Source organism: Bison bison, unplaced genomic scaffold (genome assembly GCF_000754665.1).
Source record: "Bison bison bison isolate TAMUID 2011002044 unplaced genomic scaffold, Bison_UMD1.0 scf7180017864365, whole genome shotgun sequence".
Taxonomy (NCBI): Eukaryota; Metazoa; Chordata; class Mammalia; order Artiodactyla; family Bovidae; genus Bison; species Bison bison.
The window spans coordinates 2,810,673-2,824,083 of NW_011494937.1; the positions used below are offsets into that span (position 1 = coordinate 2,810,673).

Consider the following 13,411-nt stretch of genomic DNA (forward strand, 5'->3'; position numbering starts at 1 on the left):
GGTTGCCCGCGCGCCTGACCTTTCCTCGCCGGCTGGGCCTGCCCTTGCCCCGCCTCTCCCCTTGTCCCTTCCTTCCCCTGCCCTGTCCCCTTCTCCGCCCCCCGGCAACGGAGGGCGGGGCATCTGTGTTCCCGTCCCGCCTCCTGGGTTTGTTCCTCTCCCCCAGACCCGCCGGTGACGTTTCGCACAGGTGCGCGGAGGACGCGCTTGTGACTGGGAAGGGGGCGGCAGCGGGAGGAGGCGCTGGAAGGGGAGAGGGGGCACCCACTTCCTCCTGCTCGCCGGCTCCCTGGCCTGGGACCGCTTCCTGGTGTACTCACACCCGCCCCCCGGCGCGGCCACCCTCTGTCTCCTCTCCCCAGCACCCCCGCCTGACTCCGCGGGCGCACGCCCTCGCCCGGCACCGCCGGTGCGCTCGGCCCTCCGGGCCCACTCTCTAGCCGGCACCCTCGCCTCTCCCCCTACCCCGGGGCCAGGCTGGTTTCGGAAACTCCCTTATAGCAGCAGCAGGCTGGAGCTAGGAGAAAGCCGTCGGCAGTACTCTCACGTGGTTTAAAAACCCCCAAGGACAGAGGAAGAGCTGCATTCCGAAGTCCAGATAGCCCCCAGATTCCAAAATCTCCCTTAGAAAAAACACGGTATGATACATCCCTTGGTCTACTCACCAAGAAGTTCATTTAACTACTGAGCCAATCACCTGATGGGGGTCTCAGATCTGAACAACGCAGGAGAGGTGCTGAAGGTGCAAGTAAAGGATTTATGACATCAACAAAGTCCTGGAAGGCATCCACCTCATTAAGAAGTCTGAAAACGACGTGCAGTGGATGGGCTGCAGTCTATCTGAGGACAGGGGCACACTGGCCTAGTGTCAAGGCCTGTCAAAAGTGGCCGAGCTCAGTCAGGAAGAGAAGAAATTAGATGAACTGATCCAAAGCTGCACCCTGGACCTCAAACGGCTAACGGAGGATTCAGAGAATCAAAGGTTAGCTTATGTTACATATCAGGATATTTGAAAAATTAGTGGCCTTAAAGACCAAACTGTTAATAGTTGTGAAAGCCCCTCCAGAAACATGACTTGAAGTGCCTGACCCAATAGAGAGCCTATAAATACATTTGGCAAGTACCCAAGGACCCATTGAGGTTTATTTGTGTCCAGAAGAGACTGAAACACACAGTCCAATGAAAGCAAACAACCAGGCCACAAAGGGAATATCCCTAAGCCCACTTCCAAAGACTTGGCTTCAACCAACTCAGGACATAGTGATTGCTTGATTTCTATGACAAACCTTTTCCCCTCTGGCCTCCCCCACCAACCTTTTACAGCAGACTGAGGACCAAATTCCTTCCAATCTAGAAGGACCATTTGTGAACTTACTGCCTCCCTTGCTCCAAGAGGACTATCTCCTAAGCCTCAAGGAGGAAGAAAGCATCAATGATCTCTTTGATGCTTACGATTTGAAAAGCGTCTGCTGGTGGAAGACTTTATGTGTAGTTGATGTGTAGTTGTGAACTCCTTTTATAAACCAATGCCTTTTTATTATGAAACCAGAACATGTGTCATGCACTGTTGTCCCTTCCTCCTTTCTTCCTCCAAGATAGTATCTTGAAGTAAACTACAGATTTCAGAACGAAGCTGACATTTTAATGAATTAAAAACCAAACAAACAACTGCCTATGAATGCACAGTTACAGGCTCCCTTGGGAAAGCCCTGTCTTGCCCCAGGTTCCAAAATCTCCTGGATGAGTCAACAAGTGAGAAAATGTGCAATCAGGTGTCTCTCACCCGTCCTCTGCCTCCCCCGCTCCTTCCCTCCTGGATTGGCTTGCTGTGTCTGAGGGATGATGGGCTGTAGAATGGGGTCTGGCCACCTGGCCCATTCAAAAGCAGCAATTTTCCTTAATAGCATTTCAAGTCGTGCCTTCCCCGCAGAATGCATGTCTTTGGGGTCTGCTAATTTGGGATGGAAACCGCAGGCACTGTAAACTTGAAGTCATGCAAAAGTATGAAATGGATTTCTTCAGCTCTTCTTAGGAATATTTAAATTACTCTCATATTCAGTTTAAGCCATGGACTGTGTGTACCACTCCGACGCCAAGAGATCTGCCACATCCTTTCAGATGAAGAAACTGTTCTCGAATATTCGTCCAGATACAGAGTTCTGCCCCTCTAAGCTGTTATGCAGTTTCCTGTCTCCATAAACCCCTCCCACTCTCTTGCCCGTGTCGGGGGAGTTTGTTATTTCCTTGGGTCTGTCTTGTCGCAACAAAAATTTGATGCAACAGAAGGACCAGTGTTACAGCTCCATGTTACAACTCAGTTTTGTTTAGAAAGTAAAGGAAAATACATCCTCCAGTTGTGAGGGCATGCCAACCCAAAAGACCCAAAGAGAAGAGAGGCCCCCCAGCCCAATTTTGGCTCCCCTTTTTATATGTTTTTTTCTCCTCCCCCTGAGCCTGCCCTATGTAAATTGATCTAGCATGGAGGGCTATTTGTTTTACCTGAGGTTCTCTCTCCGGTCTTCCGACCTTCCTTTGTTCTATTTTAGTGGGCTTTTCCCTTCCTTGTCTTTTAGCCACCTCCATTCTGGACTCCTTTTTCCTATTTTGACTACCTAACACCACCAATGTATTTGTAAGTTGAAGTTTGTAGCAAGTGCCTACTTAGGAGTTCTTTGTGGATTGTTTTAATTTTTTTTTTCTTTTTTTAGCTGCCATTTAAGCATTCCTGTGGCACCCATCAATCATTTCAATATAATTGTTTACTTGGAAGCGGTTTCTCCTAATTCAAATTGTTTTAAGCAGAGGTAGAGAACCTCTACTGATCAGAGCATTTGTGATTTAAGGCTTAACAGCCTTGGGGAGAATCTTCACCCCATCTCACTTTCTTCCCCAGGAGGGGGTGCTCGGAGCAAGTGGAGCTCGCTGACAGGGGGGCGGCCCATTGGAGAGAACCAGGTCAGATGACGTCACAGCCCCAAGGAGCAGCAGGTGTGGATGGATCCCTTTGTCCCTTGGGCTTCCCAGGCCCCCTGTGACTGGGGAAAGGGCTGTTATACTGCACTCAGGGAGACCACTTCTCAGGATGGGGTCGGATGGAGAGGTCTTTGGGGAGAAGGACATCCCCCGTTGTAAGTAGCATGCTATCAGTGACACTTAGCTTCAGCCCTTGAGAGGAGGGAGCTCCCACTGTGTTGGGGGCTACAGGAGTCCTGGCCAGAACTCCCTGTTTCCCCTTCCACTGTGAAGGAGCAGGTTGGACCAAGGAAAGCTGGGGCTGTAGAAAAAAATGTAGGGCAGGATGCCAGGGCATCTCCCACTTAACTCTTCAGGAATGGCATCCCAAGTTGGAGGCTTCCTGACAGCGGCAAAATCGTACCAGTTGAGTCCAAGAATGGCTTTCCCATTGGCCAGGAGGGAGATGGCCATCTCCCGTTGGGAATGTGGCAGAGCACCTCACATCCATTCCTTGGATGCTAATGACTGTGGGAATGAGGGAGTCATCTAAAAAATAAATAAATAAACCTCATCACAAAGAACAGTTGAGTTGAATCACTGTTGTGCCTGACACAGTGGGAGGCACATGGTAGGCACTCAGTTCAACAGGATGGGGGAAAAAATATACTGGGTTGGCCAAAACGTTCATTTGGGCTTTTCCATACCATCTTACGGAATATCCCTTACTTATATCCCTTAGAAAAGTACAAAACAAACTCACGAAAGCCCAGGCTGATGACAGGCACTCCCCTCAGTGCCATCAGATCCTGAGTCACAGTAGAGGCTTCAGGGACCTCCGCTCCTGCCTCTGGATTTTCCCCCGTCGGGCCCTGTACTGTATGCCACTCGAGCTGCAATTATGCCTCCTGACAGAGCTGTGCTGAAAACAGATAGCCCTGAACATAGGACTCCCTCATTCAGATTCCTATTATGAATTGGAGCCTGTAAGCAGCACTCCAGGAGCTCAGCACAGCTGTGGAGAACCCCCTGAGACAAGATACAGCTGATTCTGGGACCCCCACCATAACCTACTTGCAGGAGGAGGGGGCCTCCCCTCTCCTAGGTCCCTAGCCAGGTGCCAGGTGACGAAGGAGGTCACCCCTTCCCAGACCCCTAGGCTCCCTGTGGGCTCCTTAGGATTCCCTGAGTGAAGAGCAAGGAGAGTTCATAGACTTCAGAATGATTATGTCCACATTCATATGTGATCCAGCTCTTCACGCCTTAGTTGGGACATTCTGCTGAAGGAGGGGACTCAAGGGTTCACAACAGACCCAACATCAGCTTGTCGTCTTAGCCCTGACCAGCAGTTGGCTTGGACAGCATGTGTGTATAAACCCATGGGCAATCGATCGTCTAAGAGTTGATGATAAAAGAATGAGAGAGTCATTTCCTAGGCAGGTTGATAGGAAATCTAGGGGTCCCCAAGGAGAGAGGGGTCTGGAATTCTCAAGGAGGAAGAAAGGACAAACTTTTCACAGTCTTTGTAGACCAGGACCTGGGGACTGGAGTCGATGAAAATGAGAGGGTAACAGGCAGGAAGGCCAGGGGTCTCCAAATGGAGAAAATAGCCTACAAGTGTCAGACATTTTTATCTCTCTTAAACGGCAGGAGGAAACAAACTAGCAATATTTTTTCCTTCTCTATACAAATTTAAAGGGAGGTTTCTCTTAAAATACTGTGTTGCCATAATGACACCTGGTTTCGCCTGAAGTTAGCTATTCTTGAGCCTAGAGATAACCAATGCCTTTTTCTTATGGAAATGTTTGTCTTAAGCTATGCTAATGTGCTATGTCTTTACCCCAAACTCTGTCTCCAAGTCGGTTCTGCCTCTTGGCCCAGAACCTACTTGACAAACCAGTATGTTATACTCAGATATTGTTCCCCTAATCTATGTAAATGAAACTATTTGTATGGTGGTCTGCCCTTCTTCAAGATTCAAGTTAACCATTTTATGGCCCAGGATAAACCATTTGGTGCCAAGATTATCCCAAAATGCATCTTATGGGTGAGGGGCCTGGTGCCATTCTAAATTTTAAGACATTCCTTTCTTTCATTAACAGACTGCTGGTGACTATATAACATCCAGCTGAAGACTAGCAGGGGGATACTCTTTCTGCCCCCTTCTGATGCCTATGTCAGAAGCTTTCTCTATCTCCTTTATACTTTAATAAAACTTTATTACACAAAAGCTCTGAGCGATCAAGCCTCGTCTCTGGCCCCGGATTGAATTCTTCTCCTCCGGGGGCCAAGAATCCTGGTGTATTCGCGTGATTCAACAACAACCTTTCAAGAATTCTGGGAATTTCTTCCCTACCAGATACCCACGATGTACATCAAGGTAACACTTGTCTGTATATATACTGAGGCCTCGCCAGGACACTCTTATCCACATCAGAGCCCCAGGTACTGCTGATAGTAACCAAGGCACTCATTTCACTTCTCAGGACATCTGGTGGAACACGGCATTCAGTAGAGTTTTAACCTCTCTTCCAAGTCTCAGGGTTCAGGCCTCATAAGAGCACCATAATGGCTCATTGAAATAAATTTAAATCAGTTGAATGAAAGATGACCTTTTCCAGTTATCAGTCGTCATCTGAGATGAATATTAATGCATCTGTCTTTATGTTTTTTTTTCTAATAGACTTATTTATGGCAGTTTTAAGTTTACAGAAAACTTGATGAGAAATTAAACAGAATTCCCACATAACCTCTGTGCCTCTGGATAGTTTGCCCTATTTTTAGTAATTGTATGACTGTGGTATGTTTGTTACATTCAATGAGCTAATATTGATGCATTAAAATCTACATGTAAAATTGCTTTGATTCTGTGTGTTATGGGGTTGGCCAAAAAGTTCCTTTGGGTTTTTCCATAAGATGTCACCAACAATCCAGATGAACTTTTGACCCACCCAATAAATGGTCTGGACTTTGATGTTAGGAAATAACATATCTTTCATTTCTGTATCTTGTACTTTCGCTCTTCTAAAAATCCCTTGTGCTCCACCTCTTATTTTCTCCCTCCCACCCCAAATCATTGGCAACCAAAGATCTTTCACTTTCTCATAGTGTTGTCATTTCCAGAAAGATACAATCACTTAGCAATCTTATTTTAAGGTTTCTCCATGTCTTTTTAGCTTGATACCTCATATCCTTTTATCACTGAACAATATTTCATTGAGTGGATGTTCTCATGATTCTTTTCTCTATTGTTTATTGGAGGATATCTTGGTTACTTGTAAGGCTTGGCAGTCATGAATAAAACTCTTATAAAAATTCATAATTAGGTCTTTTATGAACCTAAGTTTCAGCTCATTTGGGGAAATAGAAAGGGACATGCTGGAGTGGGTGGAAAGAATGGGTTTAGTTTTAAGGAACTGCCTGTTTTCCAAACTAGGCATCAGTTCAGTCACTCAGTCATGTCCAACTCTTTGCAACCCCATGGACTGCAGCATGCCAGGCCTCCCTGTCCATCCCAACTCCCAGAGTTTACTCAAACTCATGTCCATTGAGTTGGTGATGCCATCCAACCTTCTCATCCTCTGTCATCCCCTTCTCCTCCCACCTTCAATCTTTCCTAATCAGGGTCTTTTCAAATGAGTCAGCTTTTTGAATCAGGTGGCCAAAGTACTGAAGTTTCAGCTTCAACATCAGTCCCTCCAACAAACACCCAGGACTGATCTCCTTTAGGATGGACTAATTGGATCTCCTTGGAGTCCAAAGGACTCTCAAGAGTCTTCTCCAACACCACAGTTCAAAAGCATCAATTCTTCGGTGCTCAGCTTTCTTTATAGTCCAACTCTCACATCCATACATGACCGCTGGAAAAACCATAGCCTTGACAAGACGGACATTTGTTGGCAAAGTAATGTCTCTGCTTTTTAATATGCTGTCTAGGTTGGCCATAACTTTTCTTCCAAGGAGTAAGCATCTTTTAATTTCATGGCTGAAACTAGGTATATCATTTTACATTTCCACCAATAGTGAGTGAGGGTTCCTGTTACTGCACATTTTCTCTACTGTTCGGGGTTTGTTCCTGATGATTTGATTTGAGCCATAATAGTAAGTATCTAGTCATATCTCCAGAGAAGGCAATGGCAGCCCACTCCAGTACTCTTGCCTGGAAAACCCCATGGACGGAGGAGCCTGGTAGGCTGCAGTCCATGGGGTCGCTAAGAGTCGGACACGACTGAGCGACTTCACTTTCACTTTTCACTTTCATGCATAGGAGAAGGAAATGGCAACCCACTCCAATGTTCTTGCCTGGAGAATTCCAGGGACGGGGGAGCCTGGTGAGCTGCCGTCTATGGGGTCGCACAGAGTCGGACACGACTCAAGTGACTTAGCAGCAGCAGCAGCAGCAGCAGCAGTCATATCTCATTCTTCTTTTATTTGCAGAGACATTACTTGGAATGTCTGAAAGAAAAGCTGTGGCCTTGGGAGTTTTGACACAACCCCGAGGGTCTCGCCAGCAACCTATTGCTTATCTAAGCAGAAAATTAGATGTAATTTCATGCGAGTGGCCTCACTGCCTAAGAGTAATTGGGGCAGCGGCTTTATTAACACCCGAAGCTTTAAAAATAATTAATGGACAAAATCTTACTGTACTGACTTCTCATGATGTGAGTGGAATCTTAAATTCTAAGGTTAATATTTGGATGACAGACAGTAGGCATCTTAAATATCAGTTACTGTTGTTAGAAGGACCACTAACTAAGCTTAAAGTTTGTGGAAATTTAAATCCTGCCACTTTCCTTCCTGAGAAGGAAAATGAAACACCTGATCACGATTGTTCCCAATTCCTAACTTCAAACTATGCAGCTCAGGAAGATCTAATGGATACCCCATTAGACAATCCTGACATGGAAATATTTACAGATGGAGAGTGTAAAGCAGGTTACGTCGTGGTGACTGCTGAACAGTTTTTAGAAGCAAAACCTCTCCCCCAGGGAACCAGCACTCAGTTAGCGGAGCTTGTGGCTCTGACCCGAGCTCTAGAGTTAAGCAAAGGGCAGCGGGTAAATATCTACACTGATTCTAAGTATGCGTATTTGACTTTACATGCTCATGATGCAATATGGAAAGAAAAACAGTTTAAAACAGCAACAGGAGAACCTATTAAGCATTTCAGAGAGATTGAGAGACTTTTAACTGCTATATATTGTCCTAAAGAAGTAGCTGTTATGCATTGCAAAGGACACAACAGAGATGGGAGTAAAGTAGCTGAAGGTAATCAGCTGGCTGACTGTCAAGCCAATATACTGAGGAAGAATTAGAAAGATATGAGAAAAGAGGAGCAAAGGTTACTTTATCAGTAATCAGGATGGTTACAGTCCGAGGATGGACGATTAATAATTCCTGAAAATGCTCAATGAAAAATTCTTAAGGGTTTACACCAGAGTTTTCATTTGGGTGCAGAGAGTACTTACCAGATGGCTTCTCATTTGTTTGAAGGTAAAAATGTAATGAAAACCTTAAAGAACATTATCAAAAGGTGTGAGGTTTGTCAGAAAAATAACCCAAAGACTGAAAAGCTAGCAAAGTCTGGATTACAACGAAGTGGGAAGTATCCTGGAGAGGACTGGGAAATTGATATTACTCATATGCCGAAAGCTAATGGATATTCTTGCTTACAAGTTTGGGTGGACACTCTTACTGGATGGATTGAGGCTTTTCCCTGTCGTAGTGAACAGGCTAAGGGGGTTATAAAGATTTTAATCCATGAAATTACCCCCAGGTTTGGGCTGCCATGGAGCCTTCAGAGTGACAGTGGCTCCGCCTTTAAAGCTTCTGTAACTCAGGGGGTGTCTAAGGCTCTAGGAATAGAATATCACTTACACTGTTCCTGGAGACCCCAATCCTCAGGGAAGGTTGAAAAAGCTAATGACATTATCAAAAGACATTTGCTCAAATTAACCCAAGAGATGCAGGACAACTGGGTTATAGTCCTACCCATAGCTTTGATGAGGGCTCGAACTTCCCCGAAAAGGAGGGACTGTCCCCCTTTGAATGTATTTATGGAAGGCTTTTCTTATGCACAGACATTGTTATAGACCCTGAAGCCTTGGAATTAACTAGTTATGTAATTTAGCTCTCAGCTTTTCAACAGACATTAACAGAACTCCGGGAGATGACTCCTGACCCAGCCTCTGAGTCAAGCAAGCCCCTATTTGAGCCAGGAACCAAGGTCCTCATAAAAACATTGGGGTCTGAGGGCCCATCCCTTGAGCCCCTCTGGGAAGGCCCTTATCAGGTTATTCTTTCTTCTCCCACAGCTGTCAAAGTGCCAGGAATTGATTCGTGGGTATATCACACTCGAGTTAAGAGGTGGCACCCTGACCAGAACTAAGTGACTTCATTTTATGTCTTTACTTTCTATGCTCTGACTTTATACTTTTCAGATGGGCCTGATAATCTGTGTGAGCCTACTTCTGCTGACTCCAAAAATTCTGAGTCTGCCATTTGATCCTCAAGACAATGCCTTCCTGTCCTGGGCTCACTCCTATGCTGCATTCCACAATCAGTCTAACTGCTGGATCTGTGGAGTGCTCCCCTCATCATCAGTGGAAGGCTTCCTGTGGTGGACATCTCCACTTCAAGGAAAAGACTTTCTCCAAGTCTGCAAATACCTTCAACGACAATCGCATGTGATTCCTCTTCTTAAACTGATGACATCTAACAATCCTAAGGTGGACTGATGTAACTATGGACATGACTTTTAATTTTGATTTTAACTTGTTTTAATGACTATTTTGCCTTGCATCTGTAACTGTGTAATTGGATTTGTTTCTAGTCGCATAAAGGCTTTTAAGTTACAAATGGTTGTCCAAGCTCCTATGAGTGCCACAGCCTCTTCCAAATATTACTTGGGGCCCCTGTATCAGTGACCCTCAATATGACGGTTAGGAGAATATGTTGCCTTGCCCATTTAGGGACAATGCCCCTTATCAGCTTGGAAGCAGTTATGGAAAGAAAACGACACCCCTTTCCCCTAGCAACATAATTCTCCTAAAAGGAAAGGGGGGAATGAGAGAGTCATTTCCTAGGCAGGTTGATAAGAAGTCTAAGGATCCCCAAGGAGAGAGGGGTCTGGAATTCTCAAGGAGGAAGAAAGGACAAACTTTTTTGTCCCTCTACATTCCTTAGGATTATATAACAATAATGTATCCTGCTTGAAGACAGTCTCTAGAAAAAACCTTCTGGCTAATCCTGTTATAAATTATGGGAGTAGGTCTAGTGAGGTCTTTACAACCTCCAGACATTCTTTTGATTCACTGTAATGACTAATTAGAGAGTATATAACTCCATGGCTAACACTAGCAAGGGGATACTGTTTCTGCCCCCTTCTGATGCCTATGTCAGAAGCTTTCTCTATCTCCTTTATACTTTAATAAAACTTTATTACACAAAAGCTCTGAGTGATCAAGCCTTGTCTCTGGCCCCGGACTGAATTCCTCTCCTCCGGAGGCCAAGAATCCCAGCGTCTTTGCGTGGTTCAACAACAACTTTTCACAGTAGTAAAGAATCCACCTGCCAATGCAGGAGATTCGGGTTCGATCTCTGGCTTGAAATACCCCCTGGAGGAGGAAAACCACTGCAATATTCTTGCCTGGGAAATCCTATGGACAGAGGAGCCTGGCAGGCTATACACGTCATGCAGAGTGTCAGACACAACTGAGCAACTGAGTGCGCATCATAAAACATATCGCTGTCCTGGGAAAAGATCAAAATTCAAACTTCAAAGTATGATTTCTACTTAATTCATATTGCTTTCATACCATTGTAAAGTTGAAAAATTATAAGTTAAAGCATCATAAGTTGGGGGCAGTTGATAGAAGCCTTTTTTTGTTTGTTTGTTTCCCCCTTGTTGTTTTTGTTAGAAAGGAATTTGTAAAATTTTTTATGGTCTGTGGTTTTATATCTGTTAAATATTTAAAGGATTAAATCTTGAAGTGATTTCCTATGTAGAAAAGTTTAATTTCAAAAAGCAAAAACTAGGGACTTCCTTAGTAATCCAGGGGCTAAGACTTTGAGTTCCCAATGTAGGGGGCCTGGGTTCAAGCCCAGGTCAGGGAACTAGATCGTACATGCACGACTAAGACACAGTGCAGCCAAATAAATAAATATTAAAAAAATTAAAATAAAAAGCAAAAGCTAATTAAAAATAATGATTAATTGTAGGAAAATACAGCATATGTAAGTTTCTCTTCTTATTTTCACTAAGTAATGCATGGGAAGGTTGAATCAAAAAACAATTTTTAAAAATTCCTAATATAGGAAACTTGTGGTGTTGGAGAAGACTCTTGAGAGTCCCTTGGGCTGCAAGGAGATTCAACCAGTCCATCCTAGAGGAAATCAGTCCTGATTATTCATTGGAAGGACTGATGCTGAAACTGAAACTCCAGTACTTTGGCTACCTGATGCGAAGAACTGACTCATTGGAAAAGAGCCTGATGCTGGGAAAGATTGAAGGCGGGAGGAAAAGGGGATGACAGAGGATGATATGGTTGGATGGCATCACCGACTCAATGCAATAAGTAAACTCCAGGAGTTCGTAATGGACAGGGAGGCCTGGCATGCTGCAGTCCATGTGGATGCAAAGAGTCGGACACAACTCAGTGACTGAACTGAACTGAACTGAAGATAGGAAACTAACCTACATATCCTGCTCTATTTTGCTCTTATTTCAGCCACCCTGGAGTAAGAAATGGCAACCCACTCCAGTATTCTTACCTGGAGAATTCCATGGACAGAGGATCCTGATGGGCTACAGTCCACGGGGTCGCAAAGAGTTGGAGACAACTGAGTGAATAACCCTTTGAAATAAGCAGTTTTGATTACTTCCTGATTTCATTTTGTTAGTGTTTCCTTGTATAAAAACAAACCAATGCGAATGCTTACTGGGTTTGTTCTCATAATGAGCTGTCAGGGGTTCACATATTTGATGTTTGCCTAGTATTCTTGCCTGGAAAATCAAATGGATGGAGGAGCCTGATAGGCTACAGTCCATGGGGTCACAAAGAGTCGGACACGACTGAGTGACTTCACTTTCTTTCTTACCCGGACAGGCTGATAAGAAAGCCTGGAGGCTCTTGCTTTGTGAGCTGCTGTTTGCTGGGGAGCTTTTCCTATGCCCTGTGCTGGCTGCCCCTGTGTAGCATGGTTGACCCCACCAAGCCTGAGTTCTATATACAGAGGACACCGAGTTGGAAGTTTTGGTAATTCCTTATCTTTTCTGAGTAGGAGTATGGGAATTAGGTCTTTGTTAAAATAGTGCTCAGTCGATGTGTTGGCTGGAACCTGCCTGTGTCTTTAAGTAAAAATGTAATTGAGGCTGGGATTGCCTGCTCTTAGGAGAAGAAAAGCCTGATTACACCCTGTGAAGGAGGTGAGCCCTTCAGATGGTCACTGCTTGAAGAACAGTTATTTCAGAGAAAAAGCATTCGGAAAAAGCGGCCACTAGGTGGCAGGCTGAGCCCACGCCTAATAGCAGAGGGCTCAGTCAGTCAAGTCAGTCACAGTCACTCTCCTGTCCGATTCTTTGTGACCTCATGGACTGTACCCCGCTAGGCTCCTCTGTCCATGAGATTCTCCAGACAAGAATACTGGAGTGGGTTGCCATTTCCTCCTCCAGGGAATCTTCCTGAGCCAGGAATCGTACCTGCATCTCCCGTGACTCCTGCTTTGCAGGCAGATTCTTTATCTGTGAGCCACTGGGAAAGCCCTTCACTAGGACCTTTAGGTGTCTCTGCTGCTGCCCCTGCCTCTACTGCAACAAAGCTCCTGACCCTCTGGTTTAGGGGGACAAAACACATACACAGCAAAGGCATTAGTTCAAACCTGTTTAAGCCTGGGGTGCTTAAATTCTATAAAATAACCAGTTATCGTGGAGGAGGTCTCTGATTCCAGTGACACTAGTGTGCACCTCTCTGGAAGCAAACATTTATGAATGCCAGGGTAGAGAGGACACGCTCTTTTCTAAGTATATCTTGTGACTTAACACATTATTGGGGCTTCCCTGGTACCTCAGCTGGTAAAGAATCTGCCTGCAATGTGGGAGACCTGGGTTTGATTCCTGGGTTGGGAAGATCCCCTGGAGGAGGGCATGGGAACCCACTCTAGTATTCTTGCTTGGAGAATCCCCATGGACAGGCGAGCCCAGCAGGCTGTAGTCCATTGGGTCGCAAAGCGTCAGACACTACTGAGCAACTAAGTACAGCGCACACACAGCACAACACATTATTGACCGGGGTATTCTTGCAGAAACTAACACTTGTGGCATTAATACTTCTCCAGTCAATAGTGTGTTAAATTGTAATCTAGGGAAGAACAGGAGAGAATGAACAAAAGGAAAAAGATACTGGAAAAGGTCCAGAATTTTCCAATTGGAAATACAAAACGCACTAAAAGAATTTACAGG

The 13,411-nt window shown here is 45.1% G+C and overlaps 2 pseudogenes; both read left to right on the plus strand.

Annotated features, from left to right (window-relative positions):
* LOC104999910 overlaps positions 1-1,496 on the plus strand; it is a 3,577-nt pseudogene extending 2,081 nt beyond the window's left edge.
* A 3,824-nt stretch (positions 1,497-5,320) lies between these two features.
* LOC104999911 overlaps positions 5,321-13,411 on the plus strand; it is a 15,956-nt pseudogene continuing 7,865 nt past the window's right edge.